This window comes from Manis javanica, chromosome 17 (genome assembly GCF_040802235.1).
Source record: "Manis javanica isolate MJ-LG chromosome 17, MJ_LKY, whole genome shotgun sequence".
Lineage (NCBI taxonomy): Eukaryota > Metazoa > Chordata > Mammalia > Pholidota > Manidae > Manis > Manis javanica.
Genome location: NC_133172.1, coordinates 48,365,685 through 48,393,096, shown reverse-complemented (window position 1 = coordinate 48,393,096; position 27,412 = coordinate 48,365,685). Strand labels below are relative to the sequence as shown.

Below are 27,412 nucleotides of genomic sequence, written 5' to 3'. Positions count from 1 at the left end.
GCCTTGGGTGCCGTGTTTGTAACAGGGCCCCAGGACTCCATAGGGAGCTCTTCAGCCACAGAGCTCCAGTGGGGATGAGGCATCCCCACCTGGGCTTGGACAAGGCAGGCCCTAGGACCAGCCCTGGGGCCCCTGGATTATAGCATTGCCCATGGCCTGACATGCCAGGTAGCTGAGCTGATGCCCCAAAGGCTGCTCTGGTAGCATGGGCAGCAATAATTTCAGCCTGGAAACTGGTAAACATCCACCTGAGGCACACCTACCTACACACACACAACTGCAGAAATAAAAGGTCCATCAAGCGCCTGGTTTAGCAATATTACTGCTTCCTGGTGAACCTGCCAAGGTAAACTGTTTGCTGAGCATACAAGGGGGAAGCAGAGTGAAGGAACCAATTGGGTGGTACCATCACAGGTAACCTGCCAAGCTTAGAAAATGACAGTGACCTTAGACTTAGATTTTGCAGTTTGTCGATGACATGCTGGATGAGAGGGTCAGGAGGGGTGGCACAAACTCTGCTGGTGGCACTGCAATGACCTGTGTAGGAACATGCGGGACGTGGAGTGTCTGGGACAGCTCAGGGTGTCAGGCCCCAGAGAGGAGGAGATAAGGGCTGGCACAGGACATGGGGAGATAGGAGGAAGGCACAGAACAGGGGAAGGGTCCAGGGAAAAGGGCGAGCCATGCCCCATGAGGGCCTTCATTCTCAGCAAGGGGTCCTCTCTGACCCGCGCCCAGCAGGAAGCAGCTGGCACATGCCTGATCACCAGGCACAGTGCGACAGAAACCTGTTACTTTTCTTAATGGATGTCTGGTGTTGGAGCCTCACAAAAGGCAGACTCCACAGCTCCGTTCAGATTCCGTTTCTTTCTGGCCTCGCCTGGCTGCCCTTGCAGCACGGATGTTGTCAGTTTGAATCTGATGTGATGAACTCTTTAAATAGTTACCCTAATGGATAATCAACCATTTCAGAGCTTTAATACTAAATTAGGCTGTTGGACACATGTAGGGGCAAAGCTGCTGTATCTGAGCCAAAAACTGCCCTTTCTCTTTTACTTTGCAGAGCAGAGCATGTCACATTAAATAGTTAATGGTCTAAGACAGGCCTCTTGTGACCTAAAACAAAGAAAAAGGCTAAAGAAGTAGACTCTCCAAGTGTCTACAAATTACACTACAAAAATATTAGGCTCATTTGAAGAGTATAAAAGATAGCAAAATAGAACTTCATGTTGATGTTTTGAGCATTGGCTATAAATATATTTTTTTAAGTCACGATTAAAATAATATAAATGCCATAGCCGGGGTTACACTTTTCAGGTTACCTAACCTAAAAAGGTCCTAGCAGGGAGAAAATGTAAGATGTGGGATAAAGTTTTCACAGCTAGATCTCTGGAAGCTTTCAAAGAAGTCCACTCTTAACCTTTAACTAGGAAAACAAGCCTTCAGCGAACTTGCAGAGCTGGCTGAAAGCTATGATGAGTTGTCATCATGCTGAGCAGGCCCATCCTGTCGGTCATCCGCGGGTTACCCAGCCGTGAGCCCAGCCTCTGAAGTGATCCTTCCTACTGCCCCCACCCCTGCACGTTCTCATCTCAGGGTCCGCCTGACCCCACGGCTTCCTGTCACTGCTCTGACCATTCCTTAGGCTTCTCCATGGTGTCTGCTTTCTCAAAGTCCACTATCAGTGATTCCTAGAGCTTCTCCCTGGCCCTCTTAGGATCCCATCCTGCACACACTCCGTGGGATCGCATCTGCTCTTGGGCTTCAGTTACTGGCCTCATCCACCTTTCTGTCTCTGGCTTGACTCTCGCCCTAACCGTGCACGTTATGTCCCGTGACCCCATGGACAGATCCACCTGGATGTCCCTCAGGCACCTCAGTTGCTACCTGTCCAACTCTAACTTATCATAGATTCCCAAATCCGTATCAGCCCTCCCACACTTCATTTCATCCAGAGGCTCACCAGCCACCCAAGTGCCCAGGCCTGGCTCTCCCTTGCCCTCCATGTCGCCCCAGTCACAGCCCATCAGTCCTCGGTCCATCTTCTGCATCCCTGTCACCACGTCCCCTGGCGACCAAGGCAACTTCCTACCTGGCCCCGCTGCCTCTGAGCCCTCCTGCTTGCACAGCCCTTTGACCTTTGTAGAACACAAATGAAACATGTCATTCGTTCAGTCTGATGTCTTCAGGAACTGGCTGCTACCAGCCTCCCTCATCTCCTCCATGCCCTGCTGGCCAGACCCAAGAGCCAGCGCTTCCCCCTACAGGTTTTTGCCTGTGCCACGCCTTCTGTTTCTACTTGGACACAAATCAAGAAACAAAAGCCAGCTCCTATTAGCGGGGCTTGGAGGCCTCCCAAGCCCGGGGACTGCCACCAGGATACCTGACCTCATCTCCCAAATTCCCTCCTCTCTCCACCAGCGAGTGGGCTGATGTGGGAGAGACCAGGCTGGGCTTAACCCCCACGCAGAACTATACAAAATTGAACAGGTGGAGCCTTGACTCAATAAAGAAGAGGGGACACAATTTTCCTTATTTTCCCCAAAGACACTCAAAAATTTTCTCCAAGTTTTTAATTAATACAGAGAAAAGTGAGGATTTTACTCTCCAGGCTGTGTTTTCAAAACATTCTATCACTCTCTTGTCACTTAACTCAGCTTCATAGAAGTACAGAAATTACCAAATACCTCTTTAAAACGTTCTTGTGATGGGGCTTTCCCAGATACTTGTTTATCTTTCAGCAAAGGACTTCCATGCCTGCCAGCTCGGACCTGGCCAGGCAGCACACCCAGCCTCTGGGAGGGCACCGGGGTGGGGATCCTGTGGGTCAAGGGACCTGACAGTACTTGCTCCAGGTTTTGCACGTGGTGTGTAGCAGCTGGTCAGGGATTCTGATACAGGACCCTGGTCTGTACAGCCCATTGAAAATCACTTACTTCGTGTTCTTGAACCTAAAAACAGAATTTAACACATGTTAGGGGAGAGTGGAGAACGGATTATTAGGAGCAATTTCCAAAGTAGGGTTAAATCCTTTTTAGGATCTATTTCAATACACTGCCACGTTTTCGTGACTAGCCTGGATTTCTGAGTGCACTTATCTTTTTATAGTTTGACCTTTACACAGGAAAATCCTCAATAATTTTCCACTGTTTTGAATAAACTGAAATGGAAGTATTTTTCTGAGTGATTAGGGAATGAAAAACAGAGCCTGTTACCATCAAAGTCCTTCAGGAGTAATTTTCCCTGGAGGATGATGGTTCACAAAACCACCCCTCATGATGGGCTCTCACTGCTGCGTGTTTACCTTTCAGCTGCAAGGACTTCACTGCTATGTCTACCCATGAGGACAGGGGAGCTTAGGCCTGGATTCAGAGGCGGGTATGGGGCTGGTACCCCCAATCCCCAGAGAGGCCAGAGCTGTGGAGGCCAGGGCAGGACAGAGCCCCACAGTGAGCTCAGGCCCAGTCGGTCCACCTGTTGGCAGGGAGCGGGCAGTCCACACAGGCACTCTGCTGAGAACTGGAGGGCAGCAGGGGGTGACATGAGGAAAGCACGCACAGTGTGAGCTGGGACAAATCACTTCAGCTCTCTAAGTCTGTTTCCTATAAAATGGTAAAGATAATAGTTACACGATTGCTAGGAGGTTAATGTACATAAGCTTTGAGTACATAATAGGTGCTTAATAAACATGGTTCCATTCCCTCTTCAAGACCTGAAACTTTTTTTTAAATTAAGGTATTATTGATATACAATCTTATGAAGGTTTCACATGAGCAACATTGTGTTTTTAACATTCACCCATATTATCATCCCCCCCCCACCTCCGCCCCATTGCAATCACTGTCCGTCAGCATAATAAAGTGCTATAGAGTCACCACTTGTCTAAGAGCTGAAACTTTTTAAGCCATGACTTCCTGACCTGTACCATACACAGCCATGCCTTCTTAAGCAACAGAGATGCAACATCACTTCACAATGTCTTCATAACTCGGGGATTCTCATTACGAAAACATGGGACTCGGTCTTGAGTGGGAAGTGGGAACCTGTCCAGGCCAATCCCTCAGCAAGATGATCTCACACATTTGAGATTTGCAGAGGCACATACCTTGTGCTTTTTGTCTTGATTCTGATTTTTGTAAAAATTCAAACCAGGTAACAATGTTTGTCAGAACATAAGCAGGTCAGCTCTGAGTGAGGACTTCAGGGTCTCTCTTTTCAAAGAAAAGCATGCTAGTATTGGAGGTGCTGTGTGGCCATTTTTCCATTCAGAGAAACTTTCTGTTCACTTCTGGATTCACAGCTGTGTTTTAGGAGATAGATGAGGCTGGAAATCTGTTCAATTTCCTGACCTTGACCTTTTATATATGTTTGGTGCTATAAAAGGGACTTTTTATAACCGCTTGTGGGACTTGGGGGCTGTCAGTCCTAGCTGTGGGCGTCCTCCCTGCCCACTCCCAGGAGGCTGTGTCTAACAGTCAGGAATGGCGGTGTATCTTGGCCCTGGGCATTGAGCCAGTGGGCACTCATGGTTCTTAATGGGCTGCTGTGGGGATACCTTGACAGTAACATCTCCTTCCATGTCCTCACCATCCACTCATTCCCAGGAAGGTGCCCCGGTTTGCCCAGTCTCATCTGGCACAGCGCTGCCCAGCAGCTACTTCTGCCTCCTTAGCCTCCTTGGACTTCATCTCCCATCACCCTCCTTCCCATCTTCTCCTTCCTGTCCCTCTGGTTCTGCATGCTGGCCTTCCCCACAGTGCTGTCTTTGGCTGTTTCTCTTCTCGGCAAATGGTCCCCTCAGCTGCTCGCAAACTTCCTGATGCTCTGAACCTCACCAGCCTCCTGCTTCTGCAGTTCCTCTTACCCAGGTCTGCATTTCCAGCTGCCTGACACCTTCTGTAACTCATCATGTCATAAAACACATTTACTTCCCCCACACCCTTATTTCTGCTCAAGGCACACTGGCCTCCCATCCACCTGCCTCCAAACCTGATGATCCAGACTCCTGAATTCCTCGTGCCTATCATTTCTATTCGGAGACTCAATGCCCTCCCCTAGCACTTCCTGACGGCCCTCCTGCTGCCTGGGATCCACAGTGGCTTCCCCTGGGTGTGCCAGGGAAGAACAGGAAGGGCAGTGGGAGCTCCATTTTACAGAGTCAAAGACTGAGGTAAATCATGGGGCTTGTTTTAGTGGCCCAGCCAGTTTTACAAGGGTGCTCTACATGTCTGCGCATTCCTCCACTGCTTTGAGCCTCATCTTTGATCACTGTCCCTCATCACTTCCACCTGCACAGTCTCAGTTCCTTTGGGCAGGCCAACAGGCCATCAGCTCAGCCTTAGTCCATCCCCTCCCACCCCTTGCTCCCCTCCCCTCTATCCATGCCTGCAGGGCGATGCAGGAGGGGCCCCAAGCAGGGAATCCAGAGAGGGGCTGCTCTGGGCCCCACAAGCCCAGGCCTCCAGCCTGAACTGTAGTAGGCACCTTGGCAGGGGATGGTGGAGGGTGTCAGGGAGTTGCCTTCAGACCCCAGCTCTGGGCCCCATCGGGCAGGCAGCATGACGTCCATAGCTGGAGCCACCAATTCCAATGCCACAGAAGTGCCCAAGTTCCAGGTGCCCAAGGAGTCTGTGCTCTCTGATCCCTGGGCCTGGGAGGTGAGGACTGGGCTGACCCTCCCTGTAGGTCTGACCATCCAAGGGGCTGTGCACAGGGACACTGCCCTCCACCATGCCCACAGGGGCATTCTGGCCCTAGAGCCATATGGGCTCTTTGGCTGGCTTCTCCAACTGGTTCTGTTTTCCTCTTCCCACCTTAATGCTGAACAGCAGCCACCCTCCACCCTCCCATGGTGCACTCAGTGGTACTCAGTCGATTCCCCCCTTGTGCAGAGCGTGCCTGGATCTGGTGCAAAGTCAGAGCGATACCTAACCTGCCATTTCAGATGCCCTGGTCCTGCCGTGGGGGTCTTCCCTTTGTCTGAATGCACTCCATCACTATAGGATCAGGGCCCACCGATGCTGCAGATGTCTCTGTTACTCTTCCCCTAGATCACTTGTAACGGGAGTGTTGGATCCTCCATGAGGCTTATAAATCCTTCTCTATGCCTGGGACACTTTTGAATTAAAAAACCAAACACACAGAATCTACTCCAGTATTTACATCCATGGTGGTGGAGAAACAGAAAAAATGGCTCTCCGTCAAACCCTGCAGCAAAGTGAGGATTTGTCGCTGGGAATGCTGTGCACTCACAGCTTTTTGTGAGTCTCAGGTGGCTACAGTCAGTCTGATTTAAATCCAGTAGCTCATCCACTGTTTATTCTTAACCCCTTCACAGAGGAGTGCCAGATTTAGCATATAAAAATATAGGACAGTCCTACCCCTGAGGCGGGGGCTGGCAGTGCTGAGGCCCACCAAGGGAGGGGAATTCATGCATCACTTGTGCCTGAACCTGAAAGTGGCATCTGGGGTGACAGCACCAGTAATGTGCAGGTTGAGGGGGCTATCCCAGGTCCAAGGGCAGCAAGGCCCGCCCCCTCTGCTCTCCCCTTTTCCTGACCCCAGGAGCATCTGCCCTGAGCTCTGTGCTTCCCAAACACCCCTGGAGTAACTGCAGTTTGTAATACCAACCCCAGCACTCGCTGGACATTTGTGCAGCTGGGCGCTGCAATCTCCTGAGTGCGACTCCTCAGCCCTCCTGAGGTGGAATAGGGGGTGGGGGCTGCCTCTCCAGGTGCCTCACTTCACCCCTACAGCCCAGGGGGACAGGAAGGGCTTGTCTGGGTGCCCCACTTCTCACACAGGGCCAGGGAGGCCAAGAGGCTTGCCCAGGTGGGTGACTAAGCTCAGCCTCCTCCCCGTGGGTATAAACCTGTGTCAAACAAGTGAGGACCTAGGGGAGAGAGCTGGTCTTCAACCTCCAGGACTGGAAACTAAGCACAACCACACCTGGCCAAGCTCCAAACCCTCCAGCCCCCTTGAGAGATGTAGAAAACTGAGACCGGAAGAGGAACCTGACTGACACAAAGCCTCCCGGCCAGGCAGAAGACCACTGCTGTGCCCAGAGGCAGCGCTCCTGCTCCAAGCTCCCCACTTCAGACCCAGCTGAACATAGTCCCAGCTTGGGTTGAACAGCAGGGACCCACACATGCTGCCTTGGCCACAGGCCATGTCTTCCTCTCAGATGCAGCCTCTTTCTGGAGATTCAGTGTCAGGCCTTAGCCCACTTCCCCTGCTGACCACTCCCCCAACCAGTATCCCCATCTCAGGAGCCTCCACAAGACCCTGCCTCCTGAGCCAGGGGCCCCACTTCTCAGGAAGGGGGATCCCCACTGGGCTGAAATGAGCCCTCTAGGGCGTTTTCAAACAGATGGTGAAACACAAAAGGTCTTTAGGGAAGCATAGCAATCTACACTGAGCAACTGCAGATAAAAGGCGACTGCAAACCAGCTGGTAAATGCTGTGCCTGCTGGAATCCCACCCTAAAGCCTGCTGGGAGGACAGGTCAGCATTGTCACTGAGGCCCCTCCCCCACAACCACCTAGTAGGGGCCCTGGAGAGGCTGGACACAGCCTGCTTAAGCAGAGGCCCTCCACATGCACTCACTCCAGTAGGAGGGCCACAAAGGTCCTTCTTCAAAGTAGTCCAATATCACAAGTGCACCCACTCAGCCAGTGCTTCACAACTGCCCATCTGCCCCTGGGCAGGTACATCCAGGAGTTCTCTGTGGGGAAAACTGGCAGATTTGATTGCTGTTGGTGGGAGTTGTGAAATGCTCCCACTAAGCTGCCAATGGTGTTTGCATTTTATGAATACTTTATCAGTTTTTAGTTGGTGAGCTATTATTATCCAGCACGAACTACATGCCACTAGTAGCAGGCAGACACCCCAGGGGTGCTGGAAATATGTCCTTGGCCCCCAGGAGTTCTCAACCCAGGGAAGACAGAGCATGGTTGAGTTCTTTACATGCAAAATGTACCAGGCACTGTCTGGGCAGACCAGAGAAATAGAACATAGCCTCTTCCCTGCAGATAGGCCAGACATGCTGAGTGCCTGGGTCCTGATCCATCCATGGCCTTGCTTTCTCACCATGGGAAATGATTCATACAACAATAAACTGATCAAATCAGAGGCACCCTGGGTTCACCCAGAGCTTAGTGGATGCATCTGTCATGGTTGCCCAAGCTTTGCCTCTCACAAAAATATGTCAAAGTTCATCTTTTCCTTTCTAAATACCTTTAAAATATCACTCCATTTCCCCAGAATTTTTCTCTGCCTCTCTTGCTTCTATAAATTCACAAATAATTAAGTACTTACAAATTGACATCCTTCGTTCATCTTACTAGCTGAACCTATGTAATTGATTATGTTTCCCTTTCCATCTTGGATTCCAGGAAGCTCAGAGCTAAATTTAGAGCTTGGTCACAGAAGGAAGGTTGGCCATTATGTTAGAAAATTTGTATTCTCTTTTCTGACTGGGTTCTAACTTCCCATTTCTATTTTAATAACCTCACTGTCATATCTTTTGTTATAAGCCTCCACAAATCCATTTCTGATAAGAGGAGAATAAATGAAGTCAATTTTAAGAGAGGAATTCTCTCAAAGTATTCTTTCAAAATAGGTTATTGATCATTTAAATTATCCTTTTCCAAGGAAGACAGGTTTAATTTATGCCTCTGAGCAGGATTCTCTACATTTTTATGGTGCTGTCTCAGACATGAATTTGGTAAATTGAAGGGGGCTGTTCTCATTGCCTACGTTTTGTTTTCCCTTAAGTGCCCTTAGCAACCTATGTGTAAATCAATGCATCTTGCCAAGCTACATTTATTGTTAAGTAGTAATTATAATGTGCCTGTTTCTGCACCTCAAATGTTCACCTCCAGCAAGATATGTGTCCCCTATAATCCTTTCCTGATTGACCTTTTGCCCCACCTCTGGCCCCCACACCCCAAATGTGCTGAGAAATAATCTGTAGACCACATTAATGAGCAAACAGCCTGGAACACCCATCTGATTTTAGAAGATCCCCTCAGGCGAGCATTAAATCCTCAGTCTGTACCACACCATCCCCCAAGTCCTGATGTGCTGCTGTGACTGTCATTCCTACCAGCTGATTGTGTTCAGCAAATGTTTGTAAATGTCGGTGGCTGTGTCTCCTCCACGCTACAGTGAGCTTCCGCCCCCTGAGACTGTGTTTTCTCAGACTTTTGTGTCTCCTAATGGTGCCTGGAACATTTTGCACATGATAAGGAACTCAAATAAAATGAACAATAAGCATCCCCGACCAGCTAGAGCTTTTTAGGAGGCTCTCAATGAAAACACTGAACCGCATCGACATCTGATAAAGGCAAACATCTGGAGATGCCCGTGGCGGATGTCCAGTTATGCTGAAGCTGATGAGTGGGCACGGAGTTATCTGGGGCTCAGCAGCATCACTCAGCTGGACCTGCTGCCGCACTGACCGGCTAGCCTGCAGATGGCTGGGGACGCTGCCCCCACCCACCAGCCCACACCATCCTGCCCCCCACCACCATGGGGGCTGTGGCCCCATCCCCAAGGGAGAGGAGGACATTTACTCATTCACTTTTCCATTTCTCAGAAATACATTAAATACAAAAGTGTTAATTGTACCACAGGCATCATCAAATGGCACTCACTGATAACTAGCTATTCAGGATGTTGACATGTATATTGTTTCAAGTAGCTCTGTGACTTATTATCTAATTTAGATAAATGGCAAATAGTGATATCATAATAGTCCCCTTTTCTCCTGGTTAACGCCTCATTGTCTCTGGGTATAGAATAAGAAATGAATCATCAAATAGGCCCCCTGGGAAGAATGGCAGAGGGTTAAGAGCATAGGCTCTGGTGTCAGACTCATGGGGCTTCAAATCCCAGCCCTGCTGCTGACCAAGGGCAAAAGCTTGTCGGCTGGGGGCTTCTCAGACAGACCCAGGGCTGGAAGTGAGTGAGGTAAACTGCGTGGCACTGGGTCCGGCATAAAGAATGTGCTCACCTGTGTTAGTTCAGTGTTGGGTCGAGGGCAGAGGGATGACTGGGTTTCCAGGCTCAGGGCTGAGGCCCAGCTGGGAGAGGGCACCAGCCCCCAGCAGCCTCCTCACAGTCTCCTACCCAGTGTGGAAGGGGACTGAATCGAGGGTTTTATAGTGAAAGGGCTACACTGTGGTGGCCAGCCTGTGGCTGAGTTGGCACTCCTCCAGAGCCTGGGCCATGCTTACCCACATTCCTGGAAGAGGAAAACAGCTGTCAGGACACACGTTTTACCCCAAGTCACCATTTTCACATGAGTGTAGCTAAGTTCGTGATGGGAGAGGAACATAGGGATTCCCAGAGAGTGATTCCATGACTCTCCGTTAACACAGCCTGGCCAGGTGGCCGGCAGGCACGGGACTGGGGGATCCACCCGACAGGACAAAAGTTGCAGGGCAGCTGTGAATCTGGAGGCTGGGGCCCTAAACACTCATTAAAATATCAGCCTTGGGGGAGCAAACCCTTCTCATGGTGTCTCAGAAATAGGTCTCCACCCAAAAGCTAAAGATTCTGCAAACGATAAATCCCCAAAGTTAAAAATCAAATCAGCAGAAGAGGAAAATCCCACTTTCTGAGAGTTACCAAAGGTTTGGGCAAAGAGGCAGGTTCTACCCCAGCTCGGCCCACAGGGCCTGGCAAGTCTGAACATGTGTGACTGGCATTGAGAGAGGAAACCCGGCTGCCCCACTACAAGGAATGCCAGTGTCCCAACTCACTGGCACAGCCCCATCAAGTGCCCATGCCTTTTCATTTACAGTTTGGGTGGAAAGCTTTCTTTTCTATCTTATATTCTTGGAAACAGTGCTTCAGGTCATCATGATAACCCCAGATTCTGTACTGGGCTGGGCTTGCAAACACAGCAGCCTCTGGGAGCAAGTACCTCAATGGCAGGTGGGCCAGGAACACAAGTGACTCCCCTCCTCCTCCCTGAGGGACCCCGACTTGTCCCTGAAGTCCTGCTCTAAAGGTTCTCACCAGACCCTCCTTGTGCCCTACTGTCTGCACACCCACTTTTGCGTTTACTAAACTGTGATGGTGGGGATTCCAGGAAAAAACAGAGACACCAGGCCAGTGGTTATAATGCAGCCATGCCACAGCCTCACCAGGAAGGGCTGGCACTCCCTGCAAAATAAAGTGCCTGGGCTTCCCCACAGCTCTCCTCAAGGGCCTTGGCCCTTCTGTCTCCCGTGTCAACCCTGTAGTCATTCTGTAAGATCTTCTCTCTTCCATTCACCCAACATCCAGTGGGGGTATTCCTCAGGGCATGACTCTCAGCCCTGATTTTAAAATGAGCCAGGGTAAATTACCATGCAAGCAATCAAACATCAGCAAATCCATTCTAATTCTTCATTTAAAACTTTTGCTGTCCATAAAGGATTAGGCCAGGAAAGAATTTAATCATACCAAATCCACTTCCAAAATGGTTACAGATCCCATTTTCAAGAGTAATGATTAGAAGAGAAGACTAAAATAGCCCCTGGATGTTGAACACTCATCTCAGTACGTAACTGATCAAACCAGTCTTTCTGACACTAAAAAGTTGCCTTCCTCCAAGCTAGGAGTGCTGCCTTCAGTGTTTTCAAGCATGAATGAAGACAGAGGTAGAGGTGAGGTCATGAGACTCTTTTTTTATGCAGAGGTCAGTTCTGACCTGCAGGACTGTACTGGTGTCTGCTACGAGCCGGGTGCTGTTCTGAGTGTCGCAGATCCAACAGTGAACATGGAAAAAAGCTCTTGCATGGAGCTTTGCCTTCTAGTAAGAGGAGGGAAGACTATGTAGAAATGCATAATGTGTGAAGTGGTGATATTTTACAAAGAAATGGAGCAGGGTAAGGGATGGAGGGTGATGGAAGAGGGCATTATTTTGAACATCACACAGGCTGTTCTGAGGGGGTGAATGAACAGAGACCTGAATAAAGTGAGTGAGTCATGTGGACATTCGAGGGCAGAATGTCACAGTGGGAGTAAAGACCCTGGGGCCAGAGGTGGCCGGGTGCTCTGTGGGCTGAACCCAGAGACAGCATCTACAGATCCACTCTCCAGCCTCAGAAGGCAAGATTAGCTTATCACCATTACAGAAACAGAGCCACCGTGCCAGCAAGTCAGCAGAGCATGCCTCAGCCCCAACGAGCCCTCTCACCCTTCCTAGCATCTTCCCGGAAGCCTCCTAACTCAGCACACACTGGCTCCCCAGGGGAGCCAACTGAGATACCAGCATCCAAACAGGAGAGGCGCAGACCAGCATTGCCTCAAATGCTTGGTCACAGCACCCACAGTGCCACATAACCAATTGGACTCTTGGGAGGACACCCCACACCTTCCACCACCAGCCTAACTGTGGCCACTGACCTCATGTGGGCTCTGCTCTGTGGCGTCTCCATAGCACGTGCCGAGATGGAAAGCTTCACTGAGGTATGATTCTGGCCTAAAACTTGTCCTCAGATTATGACAAACATTCAGTCCCCAGCACAGGCCCTGAGCACCTGGATGCAGCCCCCTTCCTAGAGCTGGTGTGTCTCACACCATCCCCATTTTATAGGAGAGAGAAACAGGCTCGGAGAGCTGGGGCACTGTATTGCTCAGGGCTCAGCTGAAGGCAGAACCACTATCAGCATGATGGAATAGGAATTTATTACAGGACTGAGTCCTTACCGATTGTGAGAAGAGCTGGAAAGACAAGGGTCCAAAGAAGGGACCTGACAGATGGCAGGAAGGTCAGTAGCCAGCCCTGGTGTGGGTGGAGATGCGACGGAGTTAGCAGGGAGGTCTGGAAGGCAGACGCATGCAGCAAGGGGGAGCCTGGGGTAGGAGTCTGTGGAATCTTGTTGGCTCAGTGGCCACGGCCTCGGTGAGAAGAGTCCGTGTGGGCCTGGGATCTCTGTTGGTCAGCTGCACTGGCTGTTGGGAAGGAGGCAAGGACATAAATTGCAATCCAATTATAAGCACCTGATAATCTGATTATTAGTTGGCCTATGCGACTCCCAAAGCAATAGTCAGAAGAGAAATTCTCTCCCACTTAGAGCTGGTCAGAAGTTTGCCTGTATAGGAGCTCTGCAACTGAGAGTTTTCTGATCCACAGGTACAGAAGGGGTGGGACTACCAGCCCTGCCCACTGGCTGAGCTCCCAGGTTCAGCTTGGCAGGTTAGTGCTCCACATGTCTAGGCATTTTTGTCAGGCTATGAAGGACACACAACCCCAGCAGGATGGCGCTGCAGGTGTGCATGTGGCCAGTCTGAAAGATGCTCCCGTCTGTGTCTGGAACACAAGAGTCCATATGTGTGTAGTTATAATGGATCATATTTGAAAAAGTTGACTCTTCCACTTAATTTTTTGTTGTTGTTAATCTACAATGTTTTGTTAAACAATTACATGAAGAACATTATGTTTACTAGGCTCCCCCCTTCACCAAGTCCCCCCCACATACCCCTTCACAGTCACTGTCCATCAGTGTAGTAAGATGCTATAGAATCACTACTTGTCTTCACCGTGTTGCACAGCCCTCCCCATGCCCTCCCCTACATTATACATGCTAATAGTAATGCCCCCTTCTTTTTCCCCACCCTTATCCCTCCCTTCCCCCCCATCCTCCCCAGTCCCTTTCCCTTTGGCAACTGTTAGTCCATTCTTGGGTTCTGTGATTCTGCTGCTGTTTTGTTCCTTCAGTTTTTTCTTTGTTCTTATACTCCACATATGAGTGAAATCATTTGGTATTTGTCTTTCTCTGCCTGGCTTATTTCACTGAGCATAATACCCTCTAGCTCCATCCATGTTGTTGCAAATGGTAGGATTTGTTTTCTTCTTATGGCTGAATAATATTCCATTGTGTCTATGTACCACATCTTCTTTATCCATTCGTCTACTGATGGACACTTAGGTTGCTTCCATTTCTTGGCTATTGTAAATAGTGTTGCGATAAACATAGGGGTGCATCTGTCTTTTTCAAACTGGGCTGCTGCATTCTTAGGGTAAATTCCTAGAAGTGGAATTCCTGGGTCAAATGGTATTTCTATTTTGAGCTTTTTGAGGAACCTCCATACTGCTTTCCACAATGGTTGAACTAATTTACATTCCCACCAGCAGTGTAGGAAGGTTCCCCTTTCTCCACAACCTTACCAATATTTGTTGTTTGTCTTTTGGATGGTGGCGATCCTTACTGGTGTGAGGTGATATCTCATTGTGGTTTTAATTTGCATTTCTCTGATGACAAGCAATGTGGAGCATCTTTTCATGTGTCTGTTGGCCATCTGAATTTCTTCTTTGGAGAACTGTCTGTTCAGGTCCTCTGCCCATTTTTTAATTGGATTATTTGCTTTTCGTTTGTTGAGGTACATGAGCTCTTTATATATTTTGGATGTCAAGCCTTTATCAGATCTGTCATTTATGAATATATTCTCCCATACTGTAGGGTACCTTTTTGTTCTATTGATGGTATCCTTTGCTGTACAGAAGCTTTTCGGCTTGATGTAGTCCCATTTGTTTATTTTTGCTTTTGTTTCCCTTGCCTGGGGATATATGTTCATGAAGAAGTCGCTCAAGACAAGAGATTTTTGCCTATGTTTTTTCCTAAGAGTCTTACGGTTTCATGACTTACATTCAGTTCTCTGATCCATTTCGAATTTACTTTTGTGTATGGGGTTAGACAGTGATCCAGTTTCATTCTCTTGCATGTAGCTGTCCAGTTTTGCCAACACCAGCTGTTGAAGAGACTGTCATTTCACCATTGTATGTCCGTGGCCCCTTTATCAAATATTAATTGACCATATATGTTTGGGTTAATGTCTGGAGTCTCTATTCTGTTCCACTGGTCTGTGGCTCTGTTCTTGTGCCAGTACCAAATTGTCTTGATTACTGTGGCTTTGTAGTAGAGCTTGAAGTTGGGGAGCAACATCCCCCCCACTTTATTCTTCTTCTCAGGATTGCTTTGGCTATTTGGTGTCTTTGGTGTTTCCATATGAATTTTTGAACTATTTGTTCCGGTTCATTGAAGAATGTCATTGGTAATTTGATAGGGATTGCATCAAATCTGTATATTGCTTTGGGCAGGATGGCCATTTTTATGATATTAATTCTTCCTAGCCAAGAGCATTCTTCCACTTAATTTTTAAAAGCTATCAGAAAGTGCAGTTTTATTTTTCTTGTCTAAATCTAATCTGACCAGTCTAATCTGTCTAATTCCCTGGGCCAGCTTCTGTATCTTGATAAATGTTACTTAGAGCCAACACACTGAATTAGGAGCTGATCCTATCTGATTTACCCTGGAATAGATCCATTTCCTGGGATACAGCAGAAGAGCTTAATGGTCACCAAGCTAATCCATAATTACCTCTTAATATTGCAGCCCAATGGGTCATGCCAGTAAGGTCTCCCAACAAAGGGGTCACCCCAGCAGAGCTGCGCAGGACTCAACAGCAAGCACCATGATTGCTGTTACCTCCATAGAGCTCTTGACCCTTACTCAGGACCATGTCACCCCAATGCATGTATTTGAGGGTGTCGCCTTCCAGAGGCTACTTGCCAACAGCAGGAAGTGGGACCAGGAGGCCCTGTGGCAGAGTAGATTGAGAAGAGCTCTGGTTTCAGTTAGATGGACCTGGGTTCAAATCTTCAAATCCCAGCCCCTCCACTGTGATCTTGGGCAGCACACTTTTATTTCCCTGGGCCTCAGTTCCCTCACCTGTGAAACAGTGACAACAATAGTAGCCGCCCTGCTGTGGTGGAGAGTGAGAGGTGTGATGACACGGAACCTGGCCTCCGCCCGGTGGAGCCAGGGCTTCGGGGACCACAGAGGGCCCTGTTTATAACAAGGTGCTCCTCTCTAGACATGGCAGCTATGGAAGTGGCGTCAGTACTCTGGCCACTGGCTGAGTCTTCCCTCAGGGAGGACAGGGAGGCTGGCTGGCTGAGCAACAAGCAGCAGACTGGGCTTTGAGTCCCCCAGGAGCAGTGGGGGCCACCACCCTCCCCCACATTGCAGTCAGTTGTCTCAGGGAGCCCAGGCCTGGGGTTCCTTCTGTGTGGGGCTCCCCCAGATGGGACAGTGGCACTGAGCTCTTCTGGTCCCCCTCTGGCCCTACCCACCTCCATCCCAGGTAGCAGATATACTGGGAGTGGTGGCCATAGTGTTGTCCTGTTTGCACCCAAAGCCTATGGCTCCAGGGAACGAGGTTCATAAACAAAGCAGTGGTGACCAGACGTCAGTGGGGCATCAGGCCATGGGGCAGTAGTTGTTGGATGGTGGCCCCCCACCCCTGCCTCAACCCCACACCCGTACCGTGAGCCCAGAGCAGGAGCCTGGGTAGTAGAAGAGGCCAGAGGTCCCCACATGGGGAAAGCAGGGCTTCCCTCTGCAGCCTGGCCAGGCCTGATTTTGAATCCTTAAGTGGCCTCCCCTGACTCCACCCAGGGGGACAGTTTTCTTCCTTCAGTGTCTGAATGAGTCCCAGAGCTCCGAGGCTCTGGTGAGACTCTGCGGCCTGAGGAGGCCTGGAGGATCTGCCCTCTCTGCTCAGAGCCAAAAGCCACAGGCTCAGTGTTTTAAATCGTCTGAATCAACAGTGGGACTGTTTATCAATATTTAAAAAAAGAAACGTAATTAGAGGTTAGTGAACCCCCAGAGCTCCTGGCCACAGATGTCAAAGGCTTCCGTGACCTGGAGCTGGGAGCCGAATGAAACGCAACCGCAGACGCGGTCTGATCTGCCACATATCCCACTTGACAGGCCCTCCCCACCGAGACTCAGAAAAGACTCTGTGGCTAATGGAATGGCATTTCGCATATGTCCACATTTTTCATTCCTAGGTGGCTTTTCTTTCTACCTCTGGGAATATGGACATTCTATTTTAAGAATGTTAATTACTATGCAATTTTAATGTAACCCATTTGAACAAAACAGCAACCAAAAAGCTTTGAACTGAGGAAAGGAAACGAAAGTAATTTATGGGGTAATTTTGTGTTTACATCCCTCAAGCCTACCTGGGAACATTCGTCTAATGCATTTATTTCTGGTCAAGAGGAGTGAATTACCAGCTTTTTGGTGGTTTCTGGAGAGCGAGGCCAGAGCTGGCCACACCTGCCTCGGAGACGCCGGCTCAAGCCACCTCAGGCCAGGATCCCTCCGCAGGGCTCAAAGAGGTAGTGTCAGGAGGGTAAAAATAGAGCAAGGGATTCGGCAACAGCTTTGACACATGGTTTTCTCATTCCAGGGACTGCCACATAGGGCCCTCCTTTTCCAGCTATTCTCAGTGAAAAAGAAAAAAGTAAGATTATCTGAGAACTAAATAAAAACAGTGCTATATTTTAGCTACCTTTCCTGCATTCTTCCGCCTGCTCCCAAGCGCTCTTTGTGGCTCCTCTGTCCTCACCATGCCAAGAATGGGATAAGTCCCAAGTTCTGTCCTCAATCCCCTTTTTCCCTCTGCCTGCCCTCCTTGAGAATGGGCGTCTACAACTTTGCTTCAGCATGGGGCCTGCATGGCCGTAGCCCTGGTACGTGCCAGGTGCCTCCCGCCTCCCCCATGAGACGCCTAAGGTCTCAGAACCAGCCTTGGCATCTCCCTTTGGAGGGTCATTTGGGGCATATTCCTCCCCCCAGCAGTCATTCGCCTTAGCCTGTGTGTAGGCTGGCCAGGACAGAGCTCACCCCTGAGGTGGGGCCGGGGGGCAATGAGTACGCCCTGCAGGAGGCCTTCATGCCAGACGCAAAGGGGAGATCAGGGAGGCCTCCCTGACAGGGACTTTCTAGCTGAGACCTGAAGGTGAGGAGCAGCTGGCCAGGCAAGGAAAGGGCAGCATGGGGGAGGCGGGGCGGGGGGCCAGTGTAAGGAAAGGCCCCTCCTGAGAGAGACCAGGGACCATGGGAGGAAGAAGGAGGGCTCTGGGGGCACAAGCAGGGGAGAATAAGATTGAGGAGGGTGAGACAGGAGAGGCTGGTGGACTCCGCATGGATTTTATCCTGGGGGCAATGAAAGTGCTTCAGGCTGGGAGGATGATCAGGTTTGCAAGTAGAAAGATCACTCTGGCCTCTGTGTGGAGAACAGAATGCAGGGGCGAGCCTGAAGGACCCCGCCAGAGGCAGTGGCACTTAGCCAGGGGGTCCCCCCAGCACTGCCAACAACAGCCCTACCGGCTCCTGCCAGTTCATACCCTCCAATCCTCCCCAGCTCTCTGCCCAGACAGCCATCCCAGACAACAGCCCATGGACCAATTCACACTCAGGTGTTAGGGACAAATAGTGACAGTATCTACCTCAGCAACCCCTGGGTGGCCACGAAGAGGGAAGGTGGCGGCTATAAGCCTCCCCAGACCCCTGGGTGTTCTTGGCACTTACTTGTGGAGCCCTCTGAGCATTAAGGACCCTGTGGGGTCAAAATCCTAGCCAGGATGGGGCTAGTGATAAGTCTTACCCACAGAGTCTAGGGTCTGCTCTTCTCTAGCTGTGTGACTCAGGACAAGTCACTTAACAGCATCAAGTGGTTTCCTTTCCCTCTCTGAGTATGACAACAATAATACCTGATGTCCCCAGGCTATTCAGAGGATTAAACAAGCAGTTGTGCATGCAGCACCCTTAGCACAGCGCTTGGAACCCAGTGGGTGCCCCAAAAACAATGACGATGATGGTGATGGTCTCAGCAGGCTGTAGGTGCTGCCGCCACACACCTGCACTCGCTCAAGTCTTTTAACCTTAAAGGCTACATTTTTGAATATCTCCCTTTATACAAGGCAGTCTAATTGATGCACTAGTTCAAACAACTGGGAACAGTTTTCTCATAGCTCCTGCTGTGCCACCTGGTATGTGCAGAGGGAATTGAACCTTTTGGTGACTGACACTCTGACCTAGCTAGAAACCATCCTACTAATTCATACAAGGTTCTCTGAGTGCCTCTGAGGGACTGGGCTCTGTGCTTGGGCTTGAGGGGGCTCTAGGCTGCCAGGACTAAGCCCAGTGGGTGTGTGATTGAGGGGAGGGAGTGAATAGCTGTAGAGCTGAGCCTTAGAGGATGGGTGCCAGGTGAACCAACTGGGGAAGGTGTTCCAGACACCAGGAACAGCATGTGCAAAGGCATGGGGGCATGAAAGAGCATGGCATGTTCCAGGAAAGATGAAAGCTATAGGCTGGGGCCATCAGAATGAATCAGTGCGAGGGAGGGAATGCAGAAATGAGGCTGAGGAAGACCGGGCCCCATCACCAAGGGGCCCCAAGCCAGACTAGGAGGGTTTCTTCTGTGCACAGATCAGGAGATGCCAGACAAGGGACGAATAAGCTCAGAGCAGCTCATGGTAGGGATCACGGGCTTGGACATGGAGCATGATGGAAGAACCTAAATGCAGGCCTGCTAGGTGTGCAACCATGCAGCCAAGAAATGAGGAGCCTGAAGAGAGGTGATAGCCAGAGAAAAGGGGGAGCTGGGACTGGAAAGGGACTGTGGAACTGGGAGTGACTGGCCTTGACTCCGGACTGGACAGGTTGAGGGTGAGGGAGGAGCCAAGCACAGAGCCTCTGCCCACAGACTGATGGGGGTCGGGCTGCTGAGGCTGGTGGCACTGAGCTGACACAGGGAGGGTGGGCTGTCTGCTCAGGCCGGGCTCACGGCTGAGGGTCGCTCAGGACAGACTCCACTCCCTTCCTGCCCTCCACTACTTTCAGTCTCCCTCCTTCTCTTTGCTATAACTGCCACCAATAGGAAATCAAATACTTAAAAATTTTTAATACAGTTCCTTGTTTGTAATAAAAAAAAGTAAGTGGGATGTTTTCTATTTCCTCTTCAAACAGAAAAGCAAAGTTACCTATACATGGTTTTTCATATGTGTTCATGTCTAAACTTTTATTTCCCCTTAAAAAAAAAAGTTCAGGCACCAGGATGAGACTTGGTGACATGCCTTTGGTACCCTGCTCTTATTAGTGCCCCCCACTGCACCCCGAGAGCCTCAGGCTGGGCAGCCACATCCAGGCTCACCCCCCAAGGACCTGAGTAAGACCCTGACATGACAGCTGTTGACCTGCAGGATCTGCAGATCTTCCCTCAAGGTCAGAGGGCACATAATCAAACCCCAGGACGATGACATTTTGATAAAGTTTTAAAAAACGATTTCACTTTGCAAGACAAACAGCTAATAAAATAGATTCTTTTTTGGTAACCACCCATACACCGATCAATCTGTCACTCGGAAAGCTGTTTCCTGAGAGGTGTGAAATGAGGCCACTGTGCAGTTCTGTGGGAACAGAGGGTCCCCGAGAAGCCTTCCAATTTCACCTAGATTGTACCTGCCACCCCAAACCAGAGAAACTACCTGACTCAGAACATAGGAAACACACAGCTAATGAGCTGCTCCGTCAGTACGACTTTGACTTTTCGGAAGATGAGCAGGTGGTGATTGTTCCACTGTTCACACGCAGCTGGCTCACACCGCCCTGTGTGTATCTTGCTTCTGTTTCTTTTTGATTCCATCCCTAGAGGGGGGAAAATAAGTGTTTCCCACCCAGGGGACCTGCAGAGTGAGTCACACCGTGGGGGCCTCTTCTGTGCCACAGCCATTCACGTGAGAGCTTAAAATGAAGGGCCTTTTTGACACCACCAACAAAAAAGGACAGTGGTCTGTCATATGACACATGCCCTCTGCGCACACCTGAAGCCATAATCAGAATAAGGAAGACCTACCTTACACTGTCTTTGTATCTCTGCTGGGCTGCTGCTTGTTTTTCTACTTTTATTTGCCCTGAGCCCTAATTCCCTCACTGCTTTAAAAAAAGGTCCCATTATATTGTACATAGAAGAAAGTTTAAGTCATCTTAAATCTTTTTTGGAGCAAGAAGGAATAGATCTTAATTAGAACCTCCCTCAAAGGAGCTCTAAGTGCAGATTTCTGCCACACTAAATGTAGAAAGGAAGCAAACTGCTACAAGTGATAAACACTGTAACAGCAGGGTCTGCACACAGTAGGCCCTACACAAATGTCAGTTCTGGTTTTTTAAATGATGGAATCTGAAAGACCTCCAGAACACATAAGATGAACTGGATAATAACTACTTTGAAAGAAACAAATGACAAAAAACATCAGAAGAAACAAACAAAAAAGGCTGTAATTCCATGGTGAAAACTACAGAAGAACTGAAAAATTCTGGAAGTAGTAGTTGGTATAACTGAAACAACAGAACAAAGAAAGCAGTGATGTCGAGGGTAACATGAGACATGAAACCAGACATGTAGACAAAGGAAATAAATGCACAAATAACTAATTTGCAAAATGGAAAATGGGAAACAGCCTTCAAATGAGAGCGAGAGCGATATGAATGGGAAACATCAGGGAAGAAGTAATACAAGAAAAGTTTCCCAGGATGAAAACACAGCTCAGCCTAGAACCAAAGAGCATGCACTGTGCCTTTCAAGTTTTATTCTGAGGGAAAAAAAAGTAAGCATTTGCTAGTTAAAGTAGTTAAAGATAAATTATCTAGGCAAGCTGACATGAAGGGAGATATGTCCTTTTGAAATTGGATAAGAATGACAAGAGGACTGACAGCACAAAGAGTGAAAACAAGATGAACCTCAGGAAAAAATGTGTAATTCAAACCACACATGTATTCTAACCCCATCTCCATTATGCTCCTAAACAAGACTGCTCTGCACAGAAGAAAAGAAAGTCATTTAAAAATTAGGGAGAATCTGTGCACAATTATACTTTTCAAAAACAAAAGAGAAAGTGTGATTTTTTACCAAAATATAAAAGACAAAGCTGATATAACAAACTGTTGGAATTAGAATGGAAAATTAAAAAAGAAAGAACAAATGATCTGACAAAATTGAGTCACTCCTAAGATTTAACCTATAGCTAATAATTCCCAAATCCTGCTCCTCTGAGTTTTGGGTCTGAATATCCCACTGCCACCTGGACACTTTCATACACACCTCAACACCATAACCCTGCTTTCAGCCACCCCATCCCTGGCTAGTGAGTGACTTCAATGCCCATACCATTGCCTGAGCTGGAAACCTCTGAATTCTCTTTGGTCCCTTCCATGTTCCCAGCCACCCCTCAACCCCATCCATTTGTGTGAGTCTGCTAGGGCTGCCATAACAGATATCACAGACTAAGTGGTTTAAACAACAGAAATTTGTTTTCTCATAGTTCTGGAGGCTTTAAGTCCAAGATCAAGGTTCTGGCCGATGTGGTTTCTGGGTGAGATCTCTCTTCCTGGGTTGCATCCTCACATGGCCTTTCCTCTTCCACATGCAGTGGGAGCTCTCTTGACGGTGCTCAGAAGGACACTAATCCTATTGGCTTAGGGCCTCACCCTTATGACCTCATTTATCCTTAATTATTTCCTTAGAGGCCCTACTGCCAAGTACAGTCCCATACTGGGGTTGGGGCTTCAACATATGAATGGGGGGGCCCCGGTCCTCTCACCAGCCATCCCTAGCATTGACTCTGAGGTACTTCTGCACCCAGTAAAGTTGCAACCGAATGCACAGACAGGCGATCTGAGCATGCCTGTCCAGCAACACCTCTTCCCTTGTCTCGGTGTTGGGAGTCCAACTCCTTCACTAGAGTTCAGTCAGGACTTTTCCCTAAACCAGCAGCTGCTCTTCCCCCTTTCACCCCAAGGCACTCTGCTAACCCAACCTAGTCTCAGGTCTGCATGAAGTCTGACACTGACACTCAGCTCCAGGGCTTTGTCATTTTGCATGTTGCCAGACTTCTCTGGGCTTGAACCTTTTTGAAGGTACTTGGTCCCAGGATCACCATGTGGATAAATAAACCAGTCTCCTAGGTTCCAGGCCCTTTGCAAACATTATTTCTGGACCTATGAAGTTGGTGTAATTATCATCATTTTAAGAAAGTAGAAACTGAGGCTTGGAGAGATGCCCTGCCTGAATCCACTACTGTCTGGTCTAGAGAGCAGGTCTAGGGAGCACGTCTGTCCAATTCCATAGCTGCTGCTGCCCAGGCTGTATCTCAGGAGAAGTAAAGGCATCCAGGGACGTGGTCTCACTTGGAGCTGCACGTCCATCAGGGGTCACCCCAGGTGCTGCTCTGTGGTCTAGAGGCCTGTGGGCTTGAGTCTCCTAGCAGACAAGCAGGCAGGCATGTGCTCAGGACCACTGCTGGCTCCACAGACACTACTTTGCTGTGCTGGGGAAACGACCCACTTTCCAAGCCCGCCCGCCCTCAGGCCCGCCCTGCCCCACTCCCACTCCCTATTTAAGCTAGAGACCCTGAGTGGACTCCATTCAGCCCAGGCACCGCCAGCTTCCGGAGCTACGAGAGCAGCCCTGCAGGCCTCACTCCCTCGGGGATGAAAGGTCCTTCTGTCTCACCATTTCCTACTGGTGCGTTTTGAACTATGAGGCTGAGCTGGGTTATAGCGGGAGCTAATTCCGCTCGCCTGGGAGTGTACTGAGGTGTGTAGCTGGGGGAGGGAAGCTCTGACTGAATTTTTCCCATTTCTAGTCCTTGACTTGATGTGATCTTATTTTCAAAGGAGAAAGGCTGTAGTTTGTGAAAGGACAGAGGAGAGCATATTTCAAAACAAGGACTGGTTCAGAATATCAATGATCTGACAAGTTTTTCTTTTCTTTTGAAAACAGAGAAAAGTCCCATAATTTCAAGGTTGTAGAGATTACATTTCCCCTCAGGAACCCCTCCTTAAATAGTCAGTTCCTGTCATTTAATTCTATTTTGAAAAAACACACAGGGGATTTTTCAGAAGAGTTTGGTCAGGGAGAAAGGCTGGGCATCTGGAGGGGGACACTTTGGGGAACATGTGAGGACAAAGAGCCTCCTTGACCAACTTCTCGTTGGGACTTGAAGGGTGACCCTCCCCACTCCAACGAGAGCTGCATAGGCTGGGGTGGTACAGGAGAGGCCTGCCTCCTTCATGCCCACTTCCAGATGCTTGCCAGCCTGTGCTCGAGAACTAGGTCCGCCCAGGAAGAGGGTGAGGGACAGAGGTGCACGCAGGCCGGCCATTAGCCTACCAAGGGTAAAAAGGCAGGTGTCCCAAGTACAGGGACAAGACCTCCCCAGAGATTAGGACAACAGGTCACCCTGGGGCCTCCTAGCAGGCTAGACTCCTCAGGCTATAGGTGGGGAAGGATATCTGCCAGGTGCTTAACTCAGGAAACAAGCCAGGGTATCCATAGGGGCCCCTAGGGAAACACAGGTCATCTCTTGTAGAGTGAGGACCTAGGAGCTCTGGTTTCCATTTTCCCACCCTGATCTGGGAACATCAAGCACCCATGCTCACCTGGCCACGCAAGACCGTGGAGTGACCCCTAGTATTACAGGGGAGGGAGTAGCTGAGGCTCAGCGGTTAAATGACTTGCCCCAAACCCTTCAGCTGGTGGGTGGCAGACCCAGGGCTAGAATCCAGGTCTCACTGGAGCTTCTCTACGTGGAATCCTAATTAGGAGAGAGCCAACTGTTCGCCAAGTGAGGGGACACTCCGACCAGCCCTACTGCAACATCTTTGTCTTGGGACGGGGGGATTGGGATTCACATTTCAGATCCTTTTCAAACACGGTAGTTCGGTTGATTTGCAAAATAAGCGTATATGAAGGACAGCGACTGGTTCAGAGGGCCCTGGGGAGTAACAGCTGCCTCAGGATGTGGGGGTAGTAATAGCGCTCTGGGCCAGGCAGCAGAACTCGCTTGAGAAGGTGGTGGGCCGAGCAGCGCGGCGCAAGGCTGCCCCAGGTAGGGGCCGAACTTCCCAGGCCAGGGTCCAGGGACCGGGGCCAGGAGCCAAGGAAGGAGCTGCAAGGTCGGGGAGCTTGGGGCTAGAAGACGAAACTAAACAGCTCGAGGTCAGGGGGCGCGGTCGGAGGGCTGAGAGGGGCCAGGAGTCTGGGGGCCCAGCCAAAGTGTCGCAACGGGGCGGTGCTACGGGTCCAGGGGCCGGGCCCGGAGGGCGGGGGCGGGGCCGGCACCTGAGGCCAGGGGCGGGCGAAGGGGCGGGGCGGGGCTAGAGGGCGGGCCCGGCCCACCGCCCTGGAGACCGACCCTCCCCGACTGGGTCAGACGGGGCGCGGGGAGTCGGGGGTCTCGGGCCCAAAGGCCTCCGCCCCCACGAGTGCCCTCCCAACCTCCCCTCCGGAGACCCCGCTGGGCTCACGAAGTATCCCCGCTGAGCCTCCCCTCCCCCGTTCGGTCCCCCTTCGCCCTTTTCCGCTGCCAAATACCTCCAGTTCTCTTCTCAGCGCGGCTTTCTTCCCCACCCACCCCCGGCCAGGTGGCCGCGGTCCCTCGTCCCGGGTCTGGGTTCAGCTCTCCCCAGCCCCCAGGTATCTTTGCGAGGCTGAGATTACACAAAGCTCCTCGATTGTTCTAGCCTCGCCTATCAGATCCAACCCAGGCCTCGCGGCCGGAGCCCTGGCCTCTCTCCGCCCCGGGCCCCGCACATCCGCGGCCTGGCGCGTGTCCAGCTGTCCACGTAGAGGCCTCATGCCTCCCACCTGCGGAGTCCTCCCGGGGCCAGCCCAGATGTCACACAAGCTCCGCCCCCAGCCCCTCTGGCCGCTCTTCGTCGGCGCCCACACCCTCTCCTCGGCGACGCGGAAGGTGTGGTGGTGCCTCGGGCGCAGGTGGGGCCCCTCGATCTTTGTACCTGGGTCACCTGCACGGCACTGCTCCGTGGCTGTCTGTCGAGTTCCGGGCAACGCTGAACCGCTCATCTCTTTTCAGGTCCTTCCTCCTCAGGGTGACGCCCCCTCCTGAGCCGCAAGAGAAAGAAGGTCCCAAGGGCCCTTCCGCAGGTGAGCAGGGCTTTTGGAAGGTGGGGTGAGGGGGCTCTTCTGGCCTCCTCTCATGGACTCCTTATAAATTTTTTATATAAAGTGGTGCTGTGCAAGATTGTGTAAGACAACTGCTTGGTTAAAAAGTTTAAAAGCACAGCTCTGGGGTGAGCCATCTGGGGCCGGCAGTCTTGCCCAGTCCTGAAACTGCCCTCACGTGAAGTACAATGCAAGCAGAGGGGGTGTGTCTGATACACTCAAATCTGTGGAGAAAGGACAAACTCCTTCAGTGAAGAAGAAAAGGAGAGGCAGCACTTCACAAAAGTAAAGGAATATGATTGAAATATCCTGGAAAATGTAACCAGATATCATTACTCACTGAACTATTATAAAAATTTTTAATGCTTTAAACCCAGAGCCAGTAAGGAAGCTATGAAACACAAACTCTCAAACAACTTTGGTGGAAAGCAATTTGGCAATATGTATCAGCAGCTTTAACGTTTACCCAGTAATGCTACTTTTGAGTCCATCCCAGAGAAATAATTCAAACTACTGGGCCATTCTCAGGAATAAAAGCAAAAACTAGCAACAGAGTGACCCCCTGACAGTTGGGAATCTCAGACCAAGAGCCAGGAGAGCAAGACCATTTCTAAGAACCCACCCCTTCCCAAATACTGGCTAATTAAATGCTTTCGGGTCCTAGGGAAGGTCACCAGGCTGGGGGTAGGGGGTCTTGGTTTTTGATGTGATGTTGACTGTATGGAAGAACAAAAGAAGAGGTGGATGAGGCTGGTAGTCCAAGGAAGATTTGGGGGGTTCTTCACTGGGCTCAGTGGAGTGCGTGACAGATATAACCTACAGAAGATTGGGAAAAAGGGGTGAAGATATTGTTCTGGAGAAACTGAGGGGGAAGAACAAGCAAGACGAGGAGAATAGTGTGGAGGCTTTGTTAACACTTCTCAGAATCTTGTCCTGGGTGGGGGGGGGATCGGAGCATGGGGGGGACCTGGGGGCTGGACAATAGACAGCAATTATTTACTTATTTTGAATGTGTTTGCATATCATTTGTATTCAGCCTTGTTGACAAAGATAGAGAGGAAAGGAAAATTGAAGCCAGATGACTTGGCCTCACCTTTCAGGGACTGTCATTTACTTGCCCGAGACTCAGTTTTCTCATCTGTAAATGGAGCCAACAACACCCATTTCAGGTGGTTGTACAGTGTAGAAGCACCATCAGTTTAAAGAGCACATTCTGTGAGCTGTGTGCTGTGCAACATCTGCTTGGATGTCCCTAAGAGGTGGTCTGTTATTTCTGCCTTTCTGATGCTCATTTTGAGTCTTCCTCATGCCTTTGCTGTGGCTGATTGTGGCTGTGACCCCACCTCAGCAGGGAAAGAGAATGGAAGGGAGGGAGGAATGAGTTTGAGGTCCAGAGCAGGCTGTAGGTGGCCCCAGGTAAGTGGGGTTGCTAAAGCCACCCTGGGTGGACTCCAGGTCTGTGGGGGTGGGGCTTATACTTGTCAGTCATCAGGGATTCCTATTATCTGCCTATTATGTGCCCAACACACATTTAGGGTCAGATGATGGGATAAAATACTGAGTGCCTGCAGGGGACACAGGCCTCAGAGCTGAAAAC

At 50.1% G+C, this 27,412-nt stretch overlaps 1 protein-coding gene and 1 long non-coding RNA gene across 5 annotated transcripts in view; one reads left to right on the top strand and one right to left on the bottom strand.

Annotated features, from left to right (window-relative positions):
- SMPD3 (sphingomyelin phosphodiesterase 3) overlaps positions 1–27,412 on the top strand; it is an 81,210-nt gene that overhangs the window by 27,073 nt on the left and 26,725 nt on the right. Inside the window, exons 1-2 of one of the 2 annotated variants that reach the window (XM_017651319.3) lie at positions 25,373–25,626; positions 25,727–25,797. The gene's annotated coding sequence lies outside the window, so the exon portion shown is untranslated. Of the gene's footprint in view, positions 1–25,372; positions 25,627–25,726; positions 25,798–27,412 lie in introns of those variants that run through there. The other variant, XM_017651308.3, reaches the window with a different exon arrangement.
- LOC118973713 (uncharacterized) lies at positions 2,648–25,777 on the bottom strand. 3 transcript variants are annotated; one of them, XR_012126513.1, is made up of 4 exons: positions 25,650–25,777; positions 12,703–12,948; positions 10,016–10,246; positions 2,648–2,951 (listed from the first exon to the last, which is right to left on the bottom strand). It is a non-coding gene; the product is annotated as an uncharacterized lncRNA (long non-coding RNA). The 3 variants fall into 3 exon arrangements; XR_012126512.1 differs by having other exon boundaries at positions 10,016–12,948; XR_005063207.2 differs by lacking the exon at positions 10,016–10,246.